This window comes from Larus michahellis, chromosome 5 (genome assembly GCF_964199755.1).
Source record: "Larus michahellis chromosome 5, bLarMic1.1, whole genome shotgun sequence".
NCBI classification, from domain to species: Eukaryota; Metazoa; Chordata; class Aves; order Charadriiformes; family Laridae; genus Larus; species Larus michahellis.
Genome location: NC_133900.1, coordinates 17,558,694 through 17,583,420, shown reverse-complemented (window position 1 = coordinate 17,583,420; position 24,727 = coordinate 17,558,694). Strand labels below are relative to the sequence as shown.

Here is a 24,727-nt window from a genome sequence, read left to right as displayed (position 1 = left end):
GGTCTTCCCTTTTTTATGTTTTGATGCAGCTTCCCTAGAAGTTTGCATTGTATAATTTTGCCTTGTATAATTTTGCTTACCAACAGCATAATTAAAATTTCTAGTCTTCAAAGCTTCATAAGTTTACTGAAAATAATATGTAGGTCATAGTAAAAATTCTTTCAGTGAACACAGAATTATCTGGGAAGTCCGCAAGTGTTAACCAGAAGTGAAAGGTGAAAAATAGCATTCAAATATTTTTTTTCAAGAAAATGTGTATATAAATAAAGTATTCACAGCTTTAAAGTAAAGAAAAGTAACATACTTACAGACTATTACTAAAAGAGACTGCAACCTCTCTTTTGGAGCCTTGGTACATTCCTTGCCTTTCTCTACTTTTATAGTCACTTCTCTGTTCAGGCAGTAGATAGAAAGAGATCTTACAACTCTGTGTTCATCACTAGACACCATGTTCACTATTTCAATCCATTGCTGCTGAAGTCTGAAGGAGTCCAGTGTCTTTTCATTTCCTGAAGAAAAATAACTTCCATTATTTCAGGAAGAACACCCATACCGTGTGCAATGTTTAGAATAATTAAATTCCACTCTGACTTTTCCATGCTAGCCTGAAAGTTTGATTAGGTCACGTTGTCTAGCTGGTTGATAAATGTCTGCTTAGTGTCATGAATTAACAGGACTCTGTTTCAGAAGAGACAAATGTCCGCATGGTAGCTTAAATAGCAGCACAGGGATGTCTACCACCAGAACTGAAAGCTGGGCAGTGGCTTTATGGAGCACCGTAAGCCAAAAGGCCTTATTTGCCATTTCGCTTTTCTGCTGTTTTTACCACAATGAGACTACTTGTCTGCTTTTCCCTACTTACCAATGACACACAGAAAGACAGCTCAGGGCCCCGCGGGCACCAGCAGGCCATAAGGATGCCCAGCTGCACCACGGCTCCCCCTGCTTCTACCTGCCTGGGGTCCCCAGCAGGGCCACCGGCCTGGCCCACCCCCTCACAGGGCTGGGGGCCGTTGTGGATCCCCATTACCAGCCCCTGTCTCTGCCCACCACAGGGGGAAGCCATGGGTGAGTGGGTGCCGGGGACAGCCTCATCTCCCACCTCATTCCCCCTCAGGGAGCAGCCCTGAGGCCCTGACAGACGGAGTAGAGTAAAATGCTATTTCCTCCAGTATCTCTGCAAATTGTACCAATTTTGCAGCAGAGCAGAGAACACGCTTTAAAATTAAGAAGAAAGAATGAAAAAAGGAGGAGCTGGGAAAACTGGGGGCAATAATTTTCTTCATTTGCTCTCTGCTAGCTAACAGCCCCTTGCCTGTCGCCGTGCCCCCAAACCCCAGAAATGGCGGTAAGAGGCGGGTGCATCACTTACAGGTACTGTGGAGAAGGAGACACAGCAGCTGTCCTGTAAAACCCTGAGGTAACTACACTTTCAAGCCTGAGAGTACACAGCCTTCTGCTTTGCACTCTAAAAAGTGTTTTTCACATTTGTCCAATCAGCAGCATGATGACGGCACCCCCAACAGAGTCACACAGGGAATTACTCCCACTTAATGGTCTGGTTCCCCAGAGAAAAGTAGGGTCACAGTCCCATGGGTTATCATGGTCTTTATTTTATAAGCAAACCTTCACTGCCATGAAAGTCCTCCTGGGAAACGTCTGTTTCAAAGTGATATTTTCTAGCAGAAAAAATTAGGTTGTTCTGATAACAATCTTATGGTACTGCTCTCAAAAGTCAAAAGACAAACAGCAACATTAAATCTTGTGGGCGAAAGTTATTTAATTAATGCCCTTTAGCAACCAGCATCTGAATAAAGGGCATAGGGAAAGAATTAAGAGCTGAGAAATCAGGACAGACTTCTGGAATAAATAAATAATAACAAAACCCTAAACCAAGGCAAAAAACTCCCAAACATACCAACTGATACTTTCTGGTAAAGATCTTCTTAAGCAACAGGTTAGTCTAGGACATAGTATGATATCGTGTGATACCAGTTTGTATGTGATGAGAATACAGTTAATTATATTACTTGAATCCAGATGCTGACTTCTTTTTTTAACTTCCTTTTCAGGCAAAAATTCTGTTAATATTTCTGTCACACTCATTTAATGCAAATATGACAAAATGTCATATTTCTGCAGGGTTTTTCTCATAAGGAAGAGTGACCACGTATGCAAACAGTAGATACTGTTTCTTATTACAGTGCTGTATAGATGCCCTTATTCAGGGTAGATAACAATGGTGGTGTCTTTGGTTCCATTATACACTAAAAGTGGTTATCTTGTAGTGACTGAATATGTTGTTTTTCTAAAAACCGTCCCAGGCAGGATTATAAATACTATTAATATTTTAGTTCTGAGGCTGAGCAGGATTTTATAAAGGGCTTGCAGACCGATTCAAGATTTTAGATCATGAACCTACTGATGTCTGTAATAAAGTAACCTAATTATTAGTATATCATATGAAAAATTTCGCTTCTTGGGTGGCATAAAAAGATAAGGTTAAAGTGAATACAAGTTTTCTAATTAGATTAAAACTGGTTTAAAGTTTTCTCTATCATTTCTGTAACTAGAAAGTTTCTGTACAAGTGAGTGGCAATGCAGGGATATATTTTTGATGTACTCAGATGAGAATTTCTCTTATTTCAGAACAAAAAACTGCTCACGTGATAATTACAGAAAAAGGAGCTACAAGAAAAGGTAATGTTTCTATAGCAACAAAATTTTCTCATTTCCTGTTCCTATTCACACTAATTGTTTTTCTCTGAGCCAGTTCTGGCATTTTTGCAACCAAAAAAAGGACAACAAAAATTTCCTCCTTCATTTGTGCAGTTAACTCTTCAAATGCACCTGTCAGGCTGGAACTTGCTTCAAAGGCATGCAATTAATGATCACAGAATACCTGTCAGGGCCAAAATAGTATTATAACAATTTTGTACTTCTATCACAATCTTTGTATTGCTGGAAAACTGGATACAGATTAAATTCAAATCAATATGTGTGAAGAAAAAGTCCTATGGAAAATATATTTTGCAGTCAGAATTATTAGAAAAATGGAAAAAAGTAATTTTTATACTTTTCTCCTGATTTCTATAGCTAATAACCTTTCAGATCTGCTTCATTTTGAATTTCTATTCATTAAATTTCCCCTTTTCTGACTTAGATAAAAATCTGCTTTTACCTATTCAAAATGAATGGATGTTATATTATAGTTTGTTCCTGGGAAGTATTCCTTCTAAATATCCACACAGCTATCCCTTTTATATTAATTCCTGTTCTTCTATGGTATAATGTCTACAATAAATAAGTAAAGTTTCTAGAGTACATGGTACAGAAGTCTTCACTGGTGCCTGATCTTTTTGCAAGTTGAATATCAATTTATTTTTATAGCCTATTACTTAGTAACATACATTTTGTGATACCAGTGCAAAGCTATCCAGCTGTCAACATCAGTTCTGGCAGCATGACGAAGGCTATAATTGAAGAACACTTCTAAAATAGTGTTAAGAGGGAAATCTACAAGGAAGAACTGATTCAGATTTTATGCCTAGCATTAAAGGAAGGAAATAAATTCTTTTTTTTTTTTCATTTGGGTTTCCTTTTTTAAATTAATCACTGGGAAAACCAAATCTAAAATGTGGGATTTGTTGTCAAAGTCTGATAACTTCCTTTTACCAGGGTTAGTTGAAACTAGCGCAAACATCAAGCATAACCTTCCTACTTAATTACCTTAAATAATGCTGAAATAGCTAAATTCACATACTGTAGCAGAGTGAAAACGGGGAGATGATTAAAGTTCAACTCATGCTCCTTGAACTACTTGGCCCTAAACTGGAATTTACACTTACACAGCAGGAAACATGTATCAACAATAAAAAGTTTGTAGTAACAGAGAATGAGATTTCCATACAAAGAAGAAAAATATGGATTTTTTTTTTTTTAATAGGCAAATGATGTATTTGTTTTTGTGTCTAATAAAAAAAATAGTGGCTTTTCCTTAGGAAAAGGGGAACTTCTAAGACTCAGATTAAGAGCCACGCAGCACTGATAAGGTATAGGAAGAGCTCTGGAAATGATACCAAAGCTTTTTAGCTGCCTCAAAATGCAACAAAGTCCCCAAATGTGAACAGATTTATGAAGTATCTCTATTAATCTTAAAAATTCTTGCTTCTTTTAGAGATGACTTACAGCATGTTAAATCGCACAAAACATCAGTAGGAGCTGGTGCAGACCTGTGTGCCTTTAAAGTCTTTCCAAATACATGTAACTAGCAAAACCTCCTTTGCATGTTATGCATACATTGCATATTTTAGAAACTCCTGCTTTAAAACATTGAACAAAATTCAGTAAAAAAAGGTTTATCTTGAAGCTGTTTTATATGTCCCCTGAAGTAATTTTGCCATAAAGTTATTACATCTCCTGATACAAAAGGACAACCCTTTTGTTGTTAAATGCATCCATTACCACATAATGTAATTTCCTTCTTCTTCCTTATTCCTTCCCTCCCCCAGTTCAAGCCATTCATAGTCAAACTCATTAAGTTCAAAGCTGAATTAATCTAAAATACTACAATTTTTCAAAAATAAAATGGCTTAAAATAAAGAATAAGTAAAGTCAGGGGACTTGACACCACTTCTATCATAATGAGCACTCGGTATTATATTCCGAGTGTTTTTCAGAGAGAGAATAGCAGAGCTATCTTCAAGCATGAGAAATGGTCGTTCCGATGAATACATATAATTTGAGGGGACAGAGTTGCTCCGCAAAGCAAAATTACTTCTAAAGTTTCTCCCACCACCTGTAGAACTGAGGAAATGTGTTTTCATGTCATTTTCCTCTTTATTTGGGCTTCCAGCAGTCACACCTCTTCTGAGCTTTCACAGTCACTGGTGTGTACTTTTTTTTTATAAGACATTGGCACTTACTGACTAGCACTTCAAGGAAAAAAGTGAGTATGAATTAATTAACTAAGCACTACATAAGTTCTTGTCTGGGTGAAAGGAGAACTTGCCTGTCACTTAGCTTAGATTTTCTTTTTCTTATTCACAGGCCAAGATGTGTTTTAGTAAAGTATAAAGGTTCTATTACCAGTGATAAACATTCAGTGTGCAATTTATATTACATATTAAAACAAATATTTAGTAGCAAAAAATATTTATGTATTGTTAAAAGATACTTATCACAGTCCATTACATATATGTAACAAAGTTAGGGATTTTGAGAAATACTAATCTGCAAAGTAGTTTCATAAACAAAGTGTCACATACCTCAATCTTATTCTCAAGACTGCGCCCAAGAAGGGATACAGGGCACCTCTGGTCTGTTCCAACACTTTCAGTCCAATCTAATTTAAATAGTGCTCCTTTTTGCTGATTTTTCTACAGAGGAACCATTTTACTAAAGGAGTGTGTAGGGAGGTGATGGTGGGGAAAAAAGAATAAGCCTCTTGCCCCCCAGAGGCTTAGTGAAGACAGCAGCATTTAGCTGGATCTATCTTCTAGGCATATCCTAGAAACCTAGAGGAGGCAGGTTTGACCTTAACACTCTTTAACGACACACACTGCTGTACAAACAGTTCTGTAATGGAAGAGGACCTTGTATTATGGAGAAAGAAGCATACTTTCTTCAGGATGTATCGTCAGCTGTAAAACTTCTGTGTTAACGTCATTCAGGTCCTGCAATTTGTAACTAATTATTTATCAGTTTCTCCTGTTTCTACTGATACTGCTGAGAAATAATGATTCTGAATGTTTTTTTGAGACAGATGCTATATCCAGATGACTGTTTAATAGCCCTTGATCAGCACGTTTTCCCATGAATTTTGACTAGGCACTGTTTGAATCCATTTATATTTTTGGTGACCACAGTGTTCTTTGCCAATGACAATTTAATTACCTCCCTTTTGTTTGTACAGAATGTCTCCCCAGTAATTCACTTGCTGCATCCCCCTGGACAGTCTGCATGACACCTGCAAAAATTAACTACTTTAGCTGATTCTTTAATTTTCTATTCATAAATACCCTTATTAGTTTCTACTTTTACTTGGAATCAGTATTAGGTGGATTTCTTTTGTTTCTACTAAAGTGTTACATTTGAATACTTTACAACTACGCTTAAAGTGGCTTTTCATTAGGATATCTTCATCCAGGGCTTAAACGAGAAAAGCTTTCCTGTTTTTGAGTTCTCTCATTAGTGGCTCATAACATTCAAGTTTATGATGCATTAGCCTATGTGTTATATTCTTTGCTAATGTTGTCCTAGCCTACTTACACTCAGCTGAAGTCACCTTCTATATGGTAATAACACAGCAGTATTTTCCTCTGATTTTCCATAGTTTTCAGTACCACTTACAAAATTAGTTGGAAAGCCCCGGCTCTATTCCCCACCCTCCCAGGGCATGACATTCCAATTTGAAGTGATTTTGTAGTACTTTAATAATATAGTAAATATAGTCCTCTGTTGGTTTTTTTATTATTATTTGTTTGTGGGTTTGTTGTTTGTTTTCTTTTAGTTTGGGGTTGTTGTTTTTGTTTTTTTTTTTTTTTTTTTTTAACATATAATACAGTTCTTCCAAAGTGATCCATGATGCCATTTTTTATACCTGAAAATATGGCCAGGTGACCAGAAACTTGATTTTTTCTCCACCAACCTCCCTAGATACATCAATATTTGCATTGAGGAAAAGGGCTTCCATTTGTTCATCTTGCTTTCTACATCTACCTCTTATAGTCATGCATTTAAGAGTATATTTGGTCTTTTCTCATTATGTATTTTTTTATAGCCCTGTTTAGTAAGATTTGAGACCTCAAATTATTTGGTTTATCATTTTAGGGAGACCGGGAAGACTGGGTATGCATTATACAATTTGTAACAAATTACAGAATAAAATAGTTAATTTTGTACAAGTAGAGAGTGACTCCGAAAAAGCTCAATACATCTCTTCGGAGGCACTAATAGATGCTAACATCAGTCTTCAATTTCAATTACTCAGTCTCCGTTGAATCTCTGTATTACTAGAGGAAACATACTGGAAACTTTCTCCATAAAACTCTGAATACGTGGGAGTGAGTAGTCCAGAACAGACAGTACTTTAGCAAATGCTGAACGGTTCGTTAGTTTGTATCCTAGTTTGTTTATAGTTTCAGGCTGAAGTTTGCTTGTGCCTTGTCAGATTAGTCTATATCAGTGTTAGTTGCCTATGCCTCACCACACAGAAAGTATAAAAATTACGTTACTGAACTACCACCACAGGTTTTAAGTCTAAAAACATTCTCAAATAATGTTCATGTTCAGTGTGTTCTTAAATGTCGGATTTTGCGTCTACCTCATTTCTCAGTGCCTTCAGTACTATTTAATTTTTGTTAACATTTACTATCTATGCAACTAGCTCAGGCATATCCTGTAGGATCTTTAAACTTAGATTTTGTCAGCTACCGTGGCTATGGGAACTTGATTACATTCCAGCTCCCATAAGTGCTAATTGCAATGAAAAGAATATTTTTTTCATAGATGGGGAAGTTGCATTTGTGAATGGTGACATAAACCAAATTGCAAGTTGTTTAGGTCAATCAGAAAAGAGGTGTAGTTCAGAACCAGAACTTCAGACACCTGTTGACATTTGGTGGCAAAACCAAACAACTACACAGATAAGGAATTTCAGCTTTTCGATGGTAATTGGATGGCAGCTCAAAGAATAGAAGTTTGGGAGTGTGGCATACACATGAGAGACACCTATGTCCATAGGATGTCTTTGTAAGTAAGAAGGTCATCAAACCACTGCCAGGCCATCCACCGGACAGGTAAGAAGTCTCCAGACTACAGAATGTTCCCTTCAACAAACAGATGAGATCTACATTGTAATTCCTGAAAGAGAGAAATAGACTGTAATTACACAGGTTCAGTTCAGCTCTTTTGGCTAGTAACTCTCCACCAGGAAGCATTTTCTGCACCTCAGCACACCTGCATTTTTCTGTACAATTCTCACTGAATTAGTATTTTCCTGGGAGTTTCAAGTTCTCAGTTTACCATAAATCTCAATTTGATACTGCCCAAGCTCCAGAGATAACATTTGTAAAAGCCATGAGGGTATGGTCCACTGTTGCTACAAAATAACTTCAGCTAAATATATTCCTGTACCAATCAATGTGACCAACATACTGTAAGTGTCGATACTCCTTTGCAAAAACTGCAGTAACAGAAATTAAGGAAATTAGAAAAAAAGTTAAGGAAAATTCATTTCCAAATACCCGTCCTACTTTCTTTGTTTCTAAATAATATGTTAAATTCTCCAAAAAGATCTGGTTTTACATCTTATTAAAGAGATTACCAAGTGTTTCCCAATTGAAATAGTTGATTAGCTTGCTTCAGAGCAATTTCTGTGTAGTGCTTCTTTGCGCAAGTACCAATACTGGCTACTAGTAGTTAGTACCAGCGGACCTGATTTGGGGAACCTCAACAACATTCAGACTGATACTTTATTTGTAGAATTTGGTGGAAAGATTAGAGATTATGACTGAGGAAAGAGAAAGGTATTTCTCCACTATAAAATGACTGAGTTTGTTTGGTGACTCTTGGGGTTAAACAAGTAGGCAGAGCAAAAATAACTGTATGTCTACACACTGAGCAGATGCTGTTCTTTGAGCCTACAGTGGTCAAGAGAAATGGGGTTGCTTCCGTTTGCGCTGAGTCAAGTTCTGTGATATAACTGCTGTCAATTAATCAAATCCAAAAAACACACTTGGAACAAAAGGTTTACATAGGACTTGTCCTCAAAACACTAGGCCTGATAATTTGCGTTCTTTTTGCCCGTACATTCTTTGAACAGGAATCGGAGCCTTCACTACACAAACAGCAAGAGTCAGTGGTGAGGGGTTGGAAGGTAACACAAATATGCAAATTTAAGAGACTAAGACTGCTCCCTTAGGGGTGTAAAGAGACTGTCCTCCAAACACCTAATGTAGATAATTACGTGGCATAATGACCCCTCAATATAGCAATAAACATACTGTAAGTCTATGATGCACACTTCTCTTTGGCTAGCAATTTATCTATTATTAGAAAACAATAGCAAACAAGTTGCTACCCAGAAAACCCCCAAAACCTCAAAGGTAATAGTCAGTAGTGTCCTCAGTGAAATAAGGTATCAATGAAACACTATCAAATTAGCTATGTAACCAGCTGAATGAGACTACAAAGATTCATTATTGAGTGAATTGGACATTATTTGATCAGCCCTATTAGTGTCCGTGGTATTTCTAATGTACCGGTGACTTCCATACAGATACGTTTATAAAGCTCGGAGCACAGCCACATAGATACTAAGTATATTTAAGACACACCTCTGTACATTTTACTTATTATTAACATTTAAGTGTTGTAGTGCATAAGCAGGTGTTTCCCATCATTTCTGTAAATAAGTTAATATATAACAAACTGAGGGAAATGGAAATATTTGGAATTGGAGACAAGCATGCACTTTGTAGTTTAATTTTTTCACTTTTGAATACTCTATTTTTACCTTGCATTTAATAAAGTGTTTAGTGCTTTTATATTTAGCGCATTTTTCAGTTTGCGAGTTCCTGAAGAGGAACGTTTTGGTGATTTCAGGTATTTCTTTTTTAAGAATCTGGGTCTGGAGAAATGTCAAGATTTCAGGCTTCCAAAAACCTGAAAATACTGTTTCTCTGAGAAAGATCATTCTACTTTTATGTTATTTTTAATTCATTATAAACGTACCTAAGAATGACTTTCAACTTTTTTTTTTTTTCTTTGCTTCAATTTTTGGCAGAGTCTTATGCCTTTTCCTGGGGGTTTAACGTTTGCCTTTAAAACATATGTATATGTACATTTGACTTCGCTGGCTGCACACCTTATTTCAGTTTAACTACTTCTTCCTCTATCACGTAGTTAAGGTAATCTTGTGATTTTATCATATCAAATGCCAGAGAGGTTGTCACCCCCAAAACAAAAAATAGCAGACTCGTTCTCGGCACCCACCCTTACTAATAAATTCAATAATTCGTATTAGCAAAAAGGTGTTAAAAAACCAATTTACAGCCTAAGTTGTGCTACGTATCGTTCTCTTTACCCTATAGCTGTCGGAAATAAGCTGTGGGACGGGTCCCCGCGAACTCCTAAACCTGACAGTCGCCTTTCCCCAGCCCCGCAGGTCCACGGCTGTGCGGCCGCGGGGCCACCAGGTGGCGCCCTCGCACCCGCACGGCACCTCTGGCTCTGCCTATGGGCCGGGCTGGGGGGGGAGACGGGGGGGCTCTGCCTATGGGCCGGGCCGGGGGGGGGGAAGGAAGGGGAAGGGACACGCATCTTGTGCGGCCTGCCTGAAAGCCTAGAAATAGAAGGTCATCGAACACCGCTTAAAGTTTCCCCAAGTCGTTTCATAACGCTCTGCGCCGTAGCAGAAATATGGGGAAATGAGGTACTTTTCCTGCGTTCTTCTTCCCCGCCGCAGAGCATCGTCATGGAGTTTTGCTGAGCGTGTACTGCCCTAGTTGGGCCCTAGAGCAACTAGCAGCCAGCAAGGCTGAGGTAGCCCCACCCTGTCCGTCACATCACTAATGACCAACAGCTAGAACTAGATTCAGTAGAAAATATTCTGAAGTATTTCTCAAAGTTTTCACATTCCCACGAATCTTCATAGTTTGTTTAATAAATCTATTCTGTTGAATGTGTTTGACAGCAGCAATGTTCATTAGAATGGCAAACTTGCTACAGAAAGCACTGTGTTTTTAATTTAAAGCAAATTATTAACAACCTGAAGTTTTCTCTTGTTTCCAAATTGTTGTTAAAACATAAAACCCAACTCATTTGCAAATGTTATATGATAAAGGGTGTGAAGTTTCAGTGGCTCTAAAGCCTTCATAGGTTCATTTCTGATTGACATTTTCCCCATTATTGCCCTCAGACTCCCGTCCTGAGTTTTGCATGAGTATCAAATACAACTAGGCTTATGAAAAACCAGGAGAGCAGAATAAGCATGCTTTCCGAGAGCCAAGCAAAAAGGAGAACTTGGCTGGCTACAACAGCCATGGGAAGAAGTGCCCATCCTGCGAGTATTGCTAGGGAAAGGCTGAAGGAATAATGGCTATACACAGCCAGCAAGAACAGGAGGAAGCAAATAACCATAGCAGTAGTGGAAACTGTAAGCTGAGAAAGGATGTGACTAGAGCAGGAGGAAATTCAGGACAAAAATATGGGAAGGAAGTGCTGAAGAGTGAGGGGAGCTTTAAGGGCTCTCAAGTGGGCTGGTGAGAAGGAAGCCTGAGATGGGAAAATTTGTGTGGGAAGGTATTGGAATGAGGATGAGAAAGTGGGCAGCTGGAAAGGAGGAGCTCCTTTCTGGGTGTAACAGGGGACAGGTGGGATAGGAAATGCTGAGTTATTTAAGCCCTGAGATAAACAGAAAGAATTGGGATTTGAGACACAAACAGTAGAAGGAGGTGGATTTGCAGCTTCACTACCTCAATACCTCCTTTTTTTGTATTAGAATTTAAGTAATTAGCTTAGCCTTATATAGAGCCTTTATATAAAGAGGTTCAGATTCTGCAATGGGATAGCTGGGGATAGATTCCTAAAGTCAAAACCCTGAGATGTTGAACCTGTAGAACTTTATTTGAAACATGGATTAGGATACACAATCTGCACTGTAAACCTCAGCACCATGTTCACCAGCAGCATGGTCTTGCTATAATGGCTTACAAAAAACACAAGGCAGAAAGCATCTGATATATTTACTTAGTTTCAGATGATAATGGAGAATTATCTCTCAGTATTTTGCAGTTTGTTTTGAAAGTGTAAAGAACGCATTCAAAACACCCAGCAGAGCCCTCTCTGTCAGGGAGACAGGTAAAAGTGACAGTAAATACTGCAAGTTTGTTGAAGAGTGCACCTTCAGAAGAAGAAAAGTCATTGTTCAACTCTGATTGGAGAACTACTTCAGTGCAAAAATACGTGTAAACCCAATAATATTTCTATTTTGACAACTTCAATATTTTTTTCTTTCAGAGTGGTCATTTCAATTTTTAGTTGCACTATATTTTTTAAAAAAATATAACTTTTTCCGAAATAGTTATTAAACATTTCAAGTTGAAGAAATCACTTTGAGTCAGAAGGCTTCCCTCCACCCTTCGAAAAGGCTTGAGATTTCTTTTGACTACTGAACTAAAAGTGACAGTATTTGCAAACATATAGACAGAATAGATAGTTGCTAGCAAAGCCACGTGCTTTAGGAATAGTTCAATGCACCTCCCAGCCCACTCTCCCCCCAGCTTTCTCAGTCCTTCTATCCACATGAAAAAATAACTTTTACGAGTTCTGAAACAATTTAGGATCCTCATGTCTGCTCCAAAACTGACTTGGATATTTAGTTGCAAAGTTGACTACCTTGAATAGGTTACCTGTCGGAGCACAGCAGGAACAGGGCAGCTCCGCGTGGGAAAGAAGCCCAGATAGGGTCCATCAGCAGCCCCTGACACAATAAGGGATGGAGCAAGGTCCTTCCACGGGGTCCAGGCAGGAAGGAAAGGAGATGGAGCCACAGACAAGCAGTAGTATCTCTCTGAGAGACGTACACGGGAGAAAAGCTACATGCAGCACAGACCCAGGGACCATCCAGGAGGCAAGGACCAGACACCAATGCTCCTTCTTCATAGGCTGAGCTTAAATGGGGCTCCTGGGCCCATGGGCAGAGGAGGAGTGAGTGGGCATCCCAGGTGAGGCTGGTCGGGGCCAGTAGGTCCTGTTACCACCCTCAGGGCTCTGACATTATTATGCAACAGATGAGTTGGGAGTAATCATCTGCTTTTTTCCTAGCTCACAGCACCTGTCATATAATGTGTGCTAATTTAAATAACAGTAAAATAAGCTAATGTGTCTTGCTTATAATTTGTGACATGCTAAGAGTATGCATAAATCATATGTCTAAAATCACATATAGGGATTTTTTGATTTATTTGGGTTTGGGACTGAACTCTCAGCTAGGCTATCAAGTGCAAGATACTAAAAGGCATTGGTGTGCCGTGAGAGCAAATGGATTATTTGAAAATTCGGTAAGGGTATATTAGAGGAGTGCAACATCTAGCCATTTTAAAAGCCAGCTTGGCTGCTATATGCACACATAGCGCTAGATTAGTAAAGCTTTGTTTAAATGTCTCCAAACAAAGATATACCACAAAACAAAAATAAAAATGCTTAAGTGCATAATATCCTTTAGGATCTAGCTTTATAGATGGCTTTGAAACACTTACCCAGCAACCTCTCTGGATCTGTCAAGGGCTAAATTTCATTAAAAATTGGCCATAAGTGCAGAAGTTACTTTTGAAAAATAGACTAATTTTCTTTAGACATTTATGTCCCTCTGTATCTTTGCTTAAATGCAGGATGATTTTCAAAGTATTGTCAATAAGCAACTGTTTCACTATTCCAAACATTAAGAACCTTCCTGGAAACTTGTCAAAGAACCCTCACAAAACTGGGTTTTTTTTCTTTTACTTCATAGTACTGCAGTTTTAAGTTTCAGATTAAACTCATAAACAGTAATTATATATTACTTCTATATAGTTGTCAGTGTTTATGTCCCAAAAAGCAGGGAAGATACTTCTTTGTCTTTCTGTTTTATTTCACGGGAAGGGTTTTTGGTTTTTTGATCCTGTCTTTTCTGTCTGCTTTTTTTCCAGTCCAGATCTCTTGACTGGGTTAAATACATGATCCAAATAACAGCTTATTTATCATGCTGTTTGGTGATGGATGCTTGGTGATTGCCTCCTATTCTTTTCTGACTGTAAAACTGAATTAGATTCTACACCGTGCAAATGTACACAATACACATTGTAATGGCAGCTGGTGGAGTGCCGCTGTAGCCAATTCTGAGTCTTTTTCCAGTCACAACTTCTGTTTCTTGTCTTCTATGCGTAGCTCTCCGCCAACCCCCCTTCCCAACCAGCACCCTAAAGAAAACGTAAAAAGTACCAGGCAATGGCACCAGCTGGTCCTATTTTCTGTCCACAGATATTCATGGTCTCTGATTGGAGTCATGGTCCCCTAAAAGCCACATTTACACAGGAGAAGAAAAAAACCCACAACCCTGTATTTTTGTCACAAAAAGTGAAAGAGCTCAGAAAACAGGCTCACGTAGTTCTTGTTCCAAAGATGGTCCTTCTTAAAATAATAAAATGTCAGCATCTTCAAAACATGAATGCATGCGTGTACGATCACAGTATGAGTACATAGCAGCATGACTTCGGTATCTTTTCCACTTAAGTGGGTTTTCCTGAAAGGAATGAGCTGCTACCTTTTTGTAACTAAAAGAGGTTTAAACTTAGAAATACTCTTATTGTTGCCTATTGACACCACAGGTATTCTTAATAGTTATGGAAATTTGTCATACAGTAAGGAATCACAAGACTAGCAGTCCCATGAAATTTGTGCATGAAATGTAAAGGAATACTAAAAAAGTAACTTCAACCTATCCTCCTTTTTTGTTTTGCTTATTTAGATTTGTCTCTGCTTTAGTAATCAAACGCTCTTCATGTGGTTTTTTTGGTTTGTTTTTTTTTTTTTTTTTTTTTTAATTCAAGAGGTCTCTGAACAAAAGCACATAGGCTTTTAGTTTTAGACCCCTGGGGTTTTTTTCATTCATATTAAGAGGTAGTGATCTGAACTGATATATACAGGTTTCATTTTTCAATTTCCCAGTATAATACAATTTCATGTAAGACTACTGTTGGTCAATATATGGCAGTACATATCTTGATGTAGCTACATAAGTGATGGGCCAAAGGCATTTTGCAGACTGCTGCAAGGTGACTAACCATGATTGATTAATTTACTGTTCAATGGTGTAACTGTTAAATAGATCCTCTCTTTTCAGCTGCCAGCTTCTTACAGTTATTGAGACAGCAGCTGAACTACTCTTCCCCTTTCTTCTTGGTTAAAGTGAATTATCTCTTTATTTAAACTGTAAAAAATGGTGTGTATGTCTGAAATTCTGTGATAAGTGTCGTGTGTCTGCTTCACTGCAGGTATAAGGGTATATTTTACTTTCTCCACACATTTATCATCCTTAATGTAAAGAAGTGCTTCAAGAACACTTTTAATGCCTAGGGTTTTTAAACTTAAGTTCATTTCTGTTTCCCTGTCTAGCAACTTATTATCTGTCTATGCGCTTTTACAGTATTTTTGTTTACAATCTACTTTCTTATATACTGTATAATACAGAAACTTTTACCTGAATAATCCCCATTCTGACTAACCTCTCTTGGTGGCCTTTTTAATTTTCATACATTTATATCTACATTTTGGAGTTGGAATGAGCATGATTTTTTTTTTAACATACATTGATTTTAATCATAAACTTATTTTTTAATGCTTTTGGACTTTAACGAAGTTTCAGCTTGAATCCCCCAAATCAGGCAATATCACTCCTGAGATTGTTTTGCCTTCCTTAATATAAGAATAAGGAAAAGAAAGGAAGGGGTATGAATTCAAGTCTGTAAGTCTTATACTCTTGGTTGTCTGAGGCCACGTCTTGCCACACAGCCCTGGATCTTCCATGCAGTATCATGCTCCTCAATGTTTTTTTCCTGTTGTGATCTCTTTTCACCCCTGTGATACAAGAGCTTCTGACACAGTCACCTTCACCAGCTTTGTAATCATTCCTCTACCCACTGGGAATTTTCCAGTGCTGCTTCCCGGGCTGCTTTGTTTCCCTGCTGTAGAAAATCTTGTGCTAAATGAATTTGTTAAACCGAAGAATCCAGCCTATACGTCTTATTTTCTAAAGTTCCCACATAACTCCATTTTCTGACACAGTATCCTTTTATTTCAGTAGCTCTGCGTTTGTAACCTTCATAAGGAACAGAGGTATATAGTCTATTGCATTAAGCATCATATTTCATCAATATGTTTCATGAAAGAAAAGGTTTGGTAAAAACTGGTCCAAGATGCAGAGGTAGGTTTGGATTCGAACCTAATGATTACACAGATTTTCTTGTATTATCCACCAGACCTATTTACAGTGTCATACTGAACTGTCATTATCATTTAGCACTGACAGCTTCCTATTAGTGTACCAATGGTTTTAATTTCCTGCTCTCTGTCACCCACCGATCCTTTCCCTGGTGGTCACTTTTCATCAGACTCATTGTTTAGTAACTTCAGTCAGTACCAAGTTTCATAATATTATATATCACGGTTTCTGTGTAAGCTCCAGAATGTCCAGGCTTCCCAGCTTTTTGTGAAATATATGGCGACTACACTAAGAACAAATCATACACAGAAAAAAAAAAAAATTACTGGTCTCATTTCTCTGAAACACTTCTCTCCCTGATCTCTTTATGATCTTCACAAATATTTGCAAAGGTGAAGCATGAAATCCAATGAAAGGGTTGGAGAGGATATAAAAAGAACAAGTTTGTCAGTTTAAAGCTCCACATCCATCAATGTGCTGTAAGCTGTCTGCACCATGTTTAAAATTGAAAGCAAGGGAGCAAAACATTCAGAACATACAGATAATAAAGAACAAAACGGACTATAAACGGGAGACAGCTGGAGACAGCAATTCTGAAACTATAATCTTCCTTGAGTGTGTCTAAAACAGAGCAATCATTTCTCTTCCTTGACATTAGCAAAGCATAACTCTGATTCACTGAAAATTCAGACTTTGTTCTGATCTTCTGTATGTAGGATTTAGTCCTTGGTGACACGGTAACTACCAAGTGCATTAAGAATCAAATAGACAGTTATTCTGCACATGTTGTCAGAGGGTACTGAGGATAAACAAAAGTATCCCTGACCGATAAAATGTTAAATGAAGGAGGAATGTTATCTGCATTATAACAGGAATAATTAGTTAGGAGATGTCATAGAAGTAGAGCATCCTTGTCAGACACAGGAAAAAAATCCTCCCAACTTGGCTTCAGCTTGCATTTTCCTCAGAAAAAACTTACTGATCCCTATTCTGATCATCTTTGCATGAATATAAACTGCACTGAGTTGAGCAGAGTTATCCCAGTGTATTCTACCATAAACAGATTTGAATGGTCCTACGTGAACCTGAAAATCCGGTGAGAAATGAGTTGGAAAGAAGACAGCAAGATGTCCCATTTTAGGGGGAAGTGTGCTGGAATCTCCAGCCTGCAGAACGTGCTCACGGTGGTTCAGCATCATTGAAGAAGACATGGTAACTCAGGCCTAAGCCAAAGGCAGCGGCAGCAGCAGCAGGAGGCATATTGGCTGAATACTGAAGAGCAGATTCCATTCCCGTAGACATGAAAACAGAAAGGAAACGTGAAGCAGAAAGCTGTGGGGTACACAGGTGATACAAGGCACTTTACTCAGGAAAATGAGAGAGTCTGATCTTTCGGGAAGTGCAAGAAATAATCTTACCAGGACATACTTTTACCAAAGTTTAAAGCATCAAGCTTTTCATCGCTAGGTAAAGAATATTTTGGCAATTTTATTCTGCCAGAAAACTGTATTTACTGAAATCCCATGAGTGCACTTCTATTTTTTCTTGTAATGTATACTCTAAAGAATAGACATTTATGTCTCTACCTTGTCTTGATATAACTGATCTACAAGCAGGAAAGCAAAAGACAGTTATAAACAACACATATGCTAAAACGCTAAAAAAACCACCCCATAAATTAGTACTCCAGCTGTAATTATATAGTTACATAAAGAAAGGATATCACGCAGTGTTTATATGAATCTAGGTGAATCTCTACACTTGGGGTTATATAGGGCATTTGTCTGGCTCCATCTGGCACTGCAGAAGGTCCTGGAGTCCTGATTACCAGGTTGCTTGAGGATTCTTCAAATGCTATTGCATTAAAAGCTATACTTCACAGTCCTTGCTTGATAGCACAAGAAGTTACATCAGTGAAAAAAGCTTTCATTTGCCTAAACATGGGAGCCTAGCACCATCTGAGGTATTTCAAGGTACCCAAAACATCTGCATGAGCCGATACAGGTGACCGGTGCCCTTTTGGTCTCAGATTTCACTAGATCCCTATGTGTGAGCAAGTGAATAAAGCCATGGGCAGCAACCAGAGAAGTCTACTTCTGCTCAAGTTTCTCTTGTCTTCCTTTAAACATGGCTCAACCAGACAAGGTAGCCCTGGCAGTTCTTCAGAACATTAACATTAAGAGAATAAACATCCAACATTTTAAAAAAAAAAAAGGAAAAAAAATCTCTTGCAATTTCATTGTCGTAATGGAAGCACTTTATGAGGACCAAGTGTGACTAAAGTATCTCTTTACATAAATCAAGTTATGATTTTGTGCAGTCAGTAGTTACCCGTAGGTTTTTTAGATGAAATTTAAGTATACAGATTTGAAACCTGTGTCCAAAATGTTTTCCAACAATGGAGCAAGTATAAGGTACGTTTAGGACTGATTTATAGGTTTTTTTTAATTTTATTTTACTGATAAAGCATTCATTTTTGCAAAATACTAAGTATGCTTTGGAATCTAACCTCTTGGTCATAGCATGCTTAGGTACTTCCAACATTTGAAGAAACTTTATCCATTTATGGTGCGTGCATGTACATATATGTATACACACATGAAACTAGCACATGAAACTATACAAATACGTTAACCTCTAATTTGATCTCACTGGCAGCTACTGAACAGAATTAGTGGTTAGGGCTTTCCTAGAGCTAAAATTGATTTATTTTTTTTTCTCCCAACTTACCTAAGAAAAAAAAGCGGACAGAGAAAGGTCCAATAGAAATTGTAAGGACACGTAATAATTTTACTTTTCAAACTGTGTGTTCCTGTCACTTGTCCTCCTATGTGTAAGTTATACATTCTGCAATTATTGAACTGTCTCCCTCCTCGCAGGCTGATTTCTTGCTGGTTGATCTATTTACCAAGAAATTATATGCCAGGTTTTATACCTGGGGAATATTATACCAAATATGTCTCATCTTCAAATCATGACTCCTGCGCTGCAGGAATGCCAGGTGAAGTAGAAGAGAAGCAGATTTGGAATCAGACAGGTGTAGAATTAATTGACAAAATCTTTCAGAGAAATAAGAGATTCTCTACCCCCTGATGCATAGACCATATAGTAGAATTCTAAAATTTTAGCTCTGACATACAATACAAATGTATATGCAAGCAGAATCAATCGCATTTGATTTTAAAAGTGAGCTTTAAAAGTGAGCATGTGAATGTTAGTATCCTGATTCTGAGACAATGAAGCTCTCCTAAACTTGGTCACCGCAAAACCATTCTTGCAGTGAGAATTAGTTTGATTTTTATTGTCCTTGACATTAATTTTTCATAGACATATATTTTTCTATACAAGTACTTCCAAACCTGCTCAGGGAAATTGAGAGATAGATGTGTGACTCAGTGCCATTGCTTCTGTTTCATCAAAATATTAATACTAATATAAATTTTTTAAAAAGGAAGAAATCCTACTTAGTATAGGGTTAGGTTTATTTTAAATGTCAGAAAAGCAATAAGACATAAAGCCTGATTTCAATCCAGTAGAAATTTAAAAAAATTAGGAAATTATACTCCAGGTATGTACACATTATTCTACTTATTTTTTAAAACCCCATTTATGAAGCTGGTGAGTAGAACTGGGCCAAAAATCAAATACCTCTGCTTGCATAAAAAGAAACAGGGTTAAGGTGAAGCTTCACCTGCTTTGATACAGATATGGAAGAGATGACAGAAACTCAGGTCAGCAGTGAAGCTGTGTGTGAATACGTGAACACACCAGTCAAGGAATATCACTGCGTGATGAAAAAGCTTGAAGGATGGGAATTTAAAAAAAAAAAAAAAAAAAAAAAAAAAAAAAAAAAAAAACGAGACAGAACAGAGGTAAAAAGGAAAAGAAAAATGTAAAGTAAGTAAATAAAAAAATATTCTAGATACTGTTGCAGTTATAGACTTTACTTCTTGGACTAACAGTTCTTTAGTTTTCCTTGTTGGATATTGGGGTACTTAAGGTTATTTCTGAGGCAAGATTTTAGGACTGACACTTCATTGTAATTAGGGCCCTTTCACATCTCTGTAACGCAATCAGTCAAGATTATCAAGAAGTTTCTTTTTCCTCTTTTAGTTGCAGATGAACAGATAAAACTTTAGTACCACTATTATGTTAGGTACTTTTATTTAATTACTATAAGGCATAGCTATTGTGTTTTGAAGAGATTTTGGAATTAAAAACAGCGATGAGGAAATAAAACCAATTAAGACTAAGGCAACAGAAAAAACCCCAAACATTTTCTTTGCTCAGAAACAATACAAGTTGTCTCTAAATAATTCACATGTGGTGCCAGGCCAGCTTCTCAGAAAGCAGCATTTCCATTTTCATTTACAAGTTTCCCCAAATGTTTCATTAAAATTCAAAGGCTGTGCTGGAAAACAAACTAAAGTACTTTCAGGTATAGAGGTTTGGGGGTTGTATGTTTTTAGCTTTAAACAGGTTACCTTCTTGCCTTATCTTCTTCAGCAGCTGGCACTTAGAAATGAAACAATTTTTTAAAACTGCTGAATTCCAAAATTCTGATCACTAAATAAAGGCTGGTGAGACGTGACACTGTTAACATTCTGTACTCCCATGGCCTTTCCACTACCGTTCTGCCTCTTCTCTGGCTCAGTCTGTGGCACTTCATTGCAGAGCCTGATTTTTCTCGTGATGAAGAGATAATGGACCCTCTGAGAAATAAGACACCACGTAATAATGGTCTGCTCTACAGAAGTAGTCCATTTTAATTTCATGGTTGTTGCATTATCCCACATGATTTCTCACAAGACATTACAGCAGCATCACAATAATGTCACCACTGGTATGTACATAAAGCAAAGTTAACTTTAAAAGTGTTGTTCTTTTGAGTACTTTCTTTCTGTAGGCTGTATAAAGCATTAATTTATAATGACTGAATCTCTCATTTTGCTCCCTTTTCTCATACAAGAGCATATTTATCCCATATACATGCATGTTCAAAGCTAAATCTGAGGGCATTTGTTTCAGCATAAGGGACCTGAGACAAAGTGCACAATCTTCAGTGGCTGATATTGAATGGCAAAACATTTGGAAGAATAACATTAAAAAGCAAAGGTTATTCATGCAAGAAAGAAAGGAAAAAAGGAAAATAATTTTAGTAGTTTTTAGTAGGGCTTTATATCTTAAAACACGTGAAAGATATTTTATTTCTTTAGTGACTGTAAATAGTTGATAAAGCCTTTTGTTCAGATGAAGATAAAATTTTGATTATCCTTTAAAAAAAATCCTTAATTTTTTTATTATCCTTATGTATTTGTAATTATGATAATGGCATATGCACAAAATGATATCTATCTTAAAAGTACACAGATGCCGACTGCTGTTGTAGACCTATGAAACTATGTTATGAAACTTTTTTTAAAGATATTTTTTGACATTTCTAGTATCTCGGTGGCTATATTTTGTATTTCCAGAGCTCTAAAATGAAAGGCTCTTTAGATGGTGAACATGACCCCTTGCTATGCGTGAAACATTTGCCTCTTTCTGTATGTTTTCCAGTGGCAGAAGAGCTCACTTTAGTTATTGAACAGTATTATGAGTTATTAAAGATTCAGGAAAAAAAACACAACAAAATGGCAACAAAACACCACTGCAAACAGAATCATAGAATTGCCAAGGTTGGAAGGGACCTTTCAGATCATCTAGTACAACCATCAACATAACTCTGACAAAAACCATCACTAATCTAAGCTATATCTCTAAGCACTATGTCTACCCGTCTTTTAAATACCTCCAGGGATGGTGACTCAACCGCTTCCCTGGGCTAAAATACTAAATAGCCATCTGTACATAAATCATCGAAAATATCAGTTACCCAAAGCTCAATCTGAACATGCATGTATTTGACTTAGTGCCAAATCTCTGGCAGTGGCCAGTAGCAGAGGCTTATCAAATACTAGAATGATGCTCCCCTAAGATACAAAACCCCTTTTCTCGGGATCTAAAGACTACAGACTTCCTAAATTTGAGTTGTAGTCATATATTTACTAACAGCTCTTTATAGACTTTCATGATTCTTGTCTAAAGACTCTACTATCAAGGGCTTTTGAACTTCAAAGATATGAGCACGTGCATGACAGCTGTGTATTCACTCTTCTAATCGCTTAACATTACCAACAATATTTTTAGCAATATCTGTTATGTGGGAAATATAGCAAACACAAGTAAATATGTGGCATAATCTCAACGAGAGACATTCTATGAACAGAAGTAAAAGATACGCCAGCAATTTCACACATACTGTGTAGCTAGTTACTAGCATGAAGGCAAGGAATTTCATACCTAGGGTATACAAATAAATGGTGAAAGGACATTATTCTTATTGTAGATTCCTTGTGCAGCCCACTGGTTCAGCCTGGGTGACTCTTCCTAGTGACTGGCACAGTGGAGAGAGGACAAAAACCCATGAAGCCTACTGCTGTCAGCAGCAAAGTGTTGCAACTTGAGCGGTACAATCTTGTAACTAATTCTAAGGTTTAATTATTGTCTTACAGGGTGGAAAGTTCATTGGGTTTTTTTGTGTGACTTTTTAATTTATTTTAATAAAAAAGTCTACATTTTTTTCAAGCATTGATTCCCTCTGTTGCCCTGTGTCTTGTCTTCCTCTTATTTTCAACATGCTCTAGTGTTGGGTGTTTACAGGTCATAAAAGACAAGAGAATGACTTTTTTTACATTTCTCTTACTGCTTTGTAATCTAATACCTCCCAGAGGTTCAGCTGGTAGGGGAGCTATCTACATCCTCCATTCATTTAAATTTTCCAGGTCCATTAAACGTCAGAATTCTCAACAGATAAAATAGAAAAGACTTTTAAAGCAGGCTTCAGTTATGACCACAAATCCCTCTGCCAGTGAAGGAGAAAAGGGGGATAAACTAGAGGCTAATTCAGAAACCTGCCTCGAATGGTCGGTCCGTTTCTGGTTAATCTTTTGATGTGACAGTTGCATCAGAAGTGAGTGTCAAACCATGTTTCTACTTGCTGATACTGTCGCATTGTCTGTCAGCGGGCCGGATGTGCCACCTTGCCAGACACATCTCATGCTCTAACTCCAGGCCTGTAAGAGGAAGAGCTCAGGAAATTTTTATCTTATTCAACCCAAGGAGAAGATATTCAAAGTGCAAAATACACACTTTCCACTGCATTATAATATGCATTTGAATATATAAGTTTCTTCAGAACTAGCCTTTCATACCACTGTTAAATTTTACATTTTCTGGGATTTTTAGGGACTTTACAGTAGTCTGCAACATGAAATCCCTGCACCTTCAGCTAAAATCATGGAGGTTTTGAGTGTCTTGGGCTATTTTTCAAGTGACATTGAGACTGTTTCCTCCCCTCACCAGGTACACAGCAATAGATTTCCTGTTAACATACTGTAAAAACAGTGCAGAAGGTAAACATAAGCAACTGAAACTTAGTGAAAAATACCCCTGTGGTTCTACTAGATCTCCACTTCCAAAGTACTTTCTATGTTGACTTCGTATACTAAGATTAAAAAAACAATATAGCAGAAGTGAGGAAAAATGATGAGAGTTGCTCACTGATCAAATCAACCTACATACGAAGTGGTACAAGAGACGTTAAACATAAAATAAATACAAGTAGTCATCTCTACCCAATACATTGCTGGTGTGGTCATTCATATTTTCCATCCATGCTATTTTTATCGACTGCAGGATCTGCCTGAAAGCTTATTCCTATTCATCCAAACCTTGTTTAGTCTCATCACCCGCCTCCCCCATACATACTTTTTCCTCTTTCTGTGTACACTAGACAGAGATTTACAATAAACCAGACACAATAATTCCTGGATCCATTTTTCTAAGTCCCATCCAGATGTATTAGGATTTCAAATTAATCCTCTACATGCATATTGTCTTAACATTTATAAGCAGAAACTAGTATGCTTTTCTTAGATCTTGGCTTGTGAACTCTTTCTGAAAATCTTTAGGTTTACTTGATTTGAATAAGCCTAAATAGTTCTATATAATCTGTACATTTTACCTATTCAGAGCTTGTCTGTACTTAAAGCACTGGTTTTATTAGAGAACATCTCGAATTTGTATGTCGGTCCTTCAACTCACTAAAATGAGCATAAACTGTGATACTCTGACAAAATATAAAGGCATGTGGAAGTAGTTAGGATGGTATCTTTCTTTTTGTAGACAGTGGCATTAGATGTTTGTCAGGAGTGTAATCAGCCCTATCACTTCAATTTTTTGTGGTAGTCTTTCTGTAAAATTATAAAACCAACAACAAAGTTAGTGAGATTAAGCTAACTAAAAAGGCCTAGATGACAGCAAATTTATGTGAGTTGATATGTCACTAGAAGGGTAATGCCTCAATATTCTTTGTCTTTTCTTGTATCCTACTCTTAAAAATAACTTCCAAGTGAGGGTTTAGGTATTGCAGTGCCAACAGGCATCTGATCTCCTGGCATCTGAAGCCCAGCATGGCGGCCGCAACTCTCAGTTCAGTATGTATATGAAAAGCAGAGCAGGGAGATGTAGAGTGGGATCAGATTAGCCCTTCTGGTCACTGCTGAGGTTGAGGTTGGAGCCTGCATCTCACTGTTCAGTGTTCAACAGCTCCACTGCAGTTCTGCAAAGGTAGAAGTAAGTAACTGCTACTGCATTGACATGAGTTAAGTGATTACACTGGTTTAAAATTTTCTTCTAATATTT

At 37.5% G+C, this 24,727-nt stretch overlaps 1 long non-coding RNA gene across 2 annotated transcripts in view; it reads right to left on the bottom strand.

The window, feature by feature from the left end:
* Window positions 1-12,592, bottom strand: part of LOC141743709 (uncharacterized) — a 34,451-nt gene extending 21,859 nt beyond the window's left edge. The window contains exons 1-2 of one of the 2 annotated variants that reach the window (XR_012587174.1): window positions 12,400-12,592; window positions 309-509 (exon numbers count right to left, since the gene is read on the bottom strand). This is a non-coding gene — a long non-coding RNA (uncharacterized LOC141743709). The remainder of the gene's footprint in view (window positions 1-308; window positions 510-12,399) is intronic. The other variant, XR_012587175.1, reaches the window with a different exon arrangement.
* Between the last annotated feature and the right edge of the window lie 12,135 nt (window positions 12,593-24,727).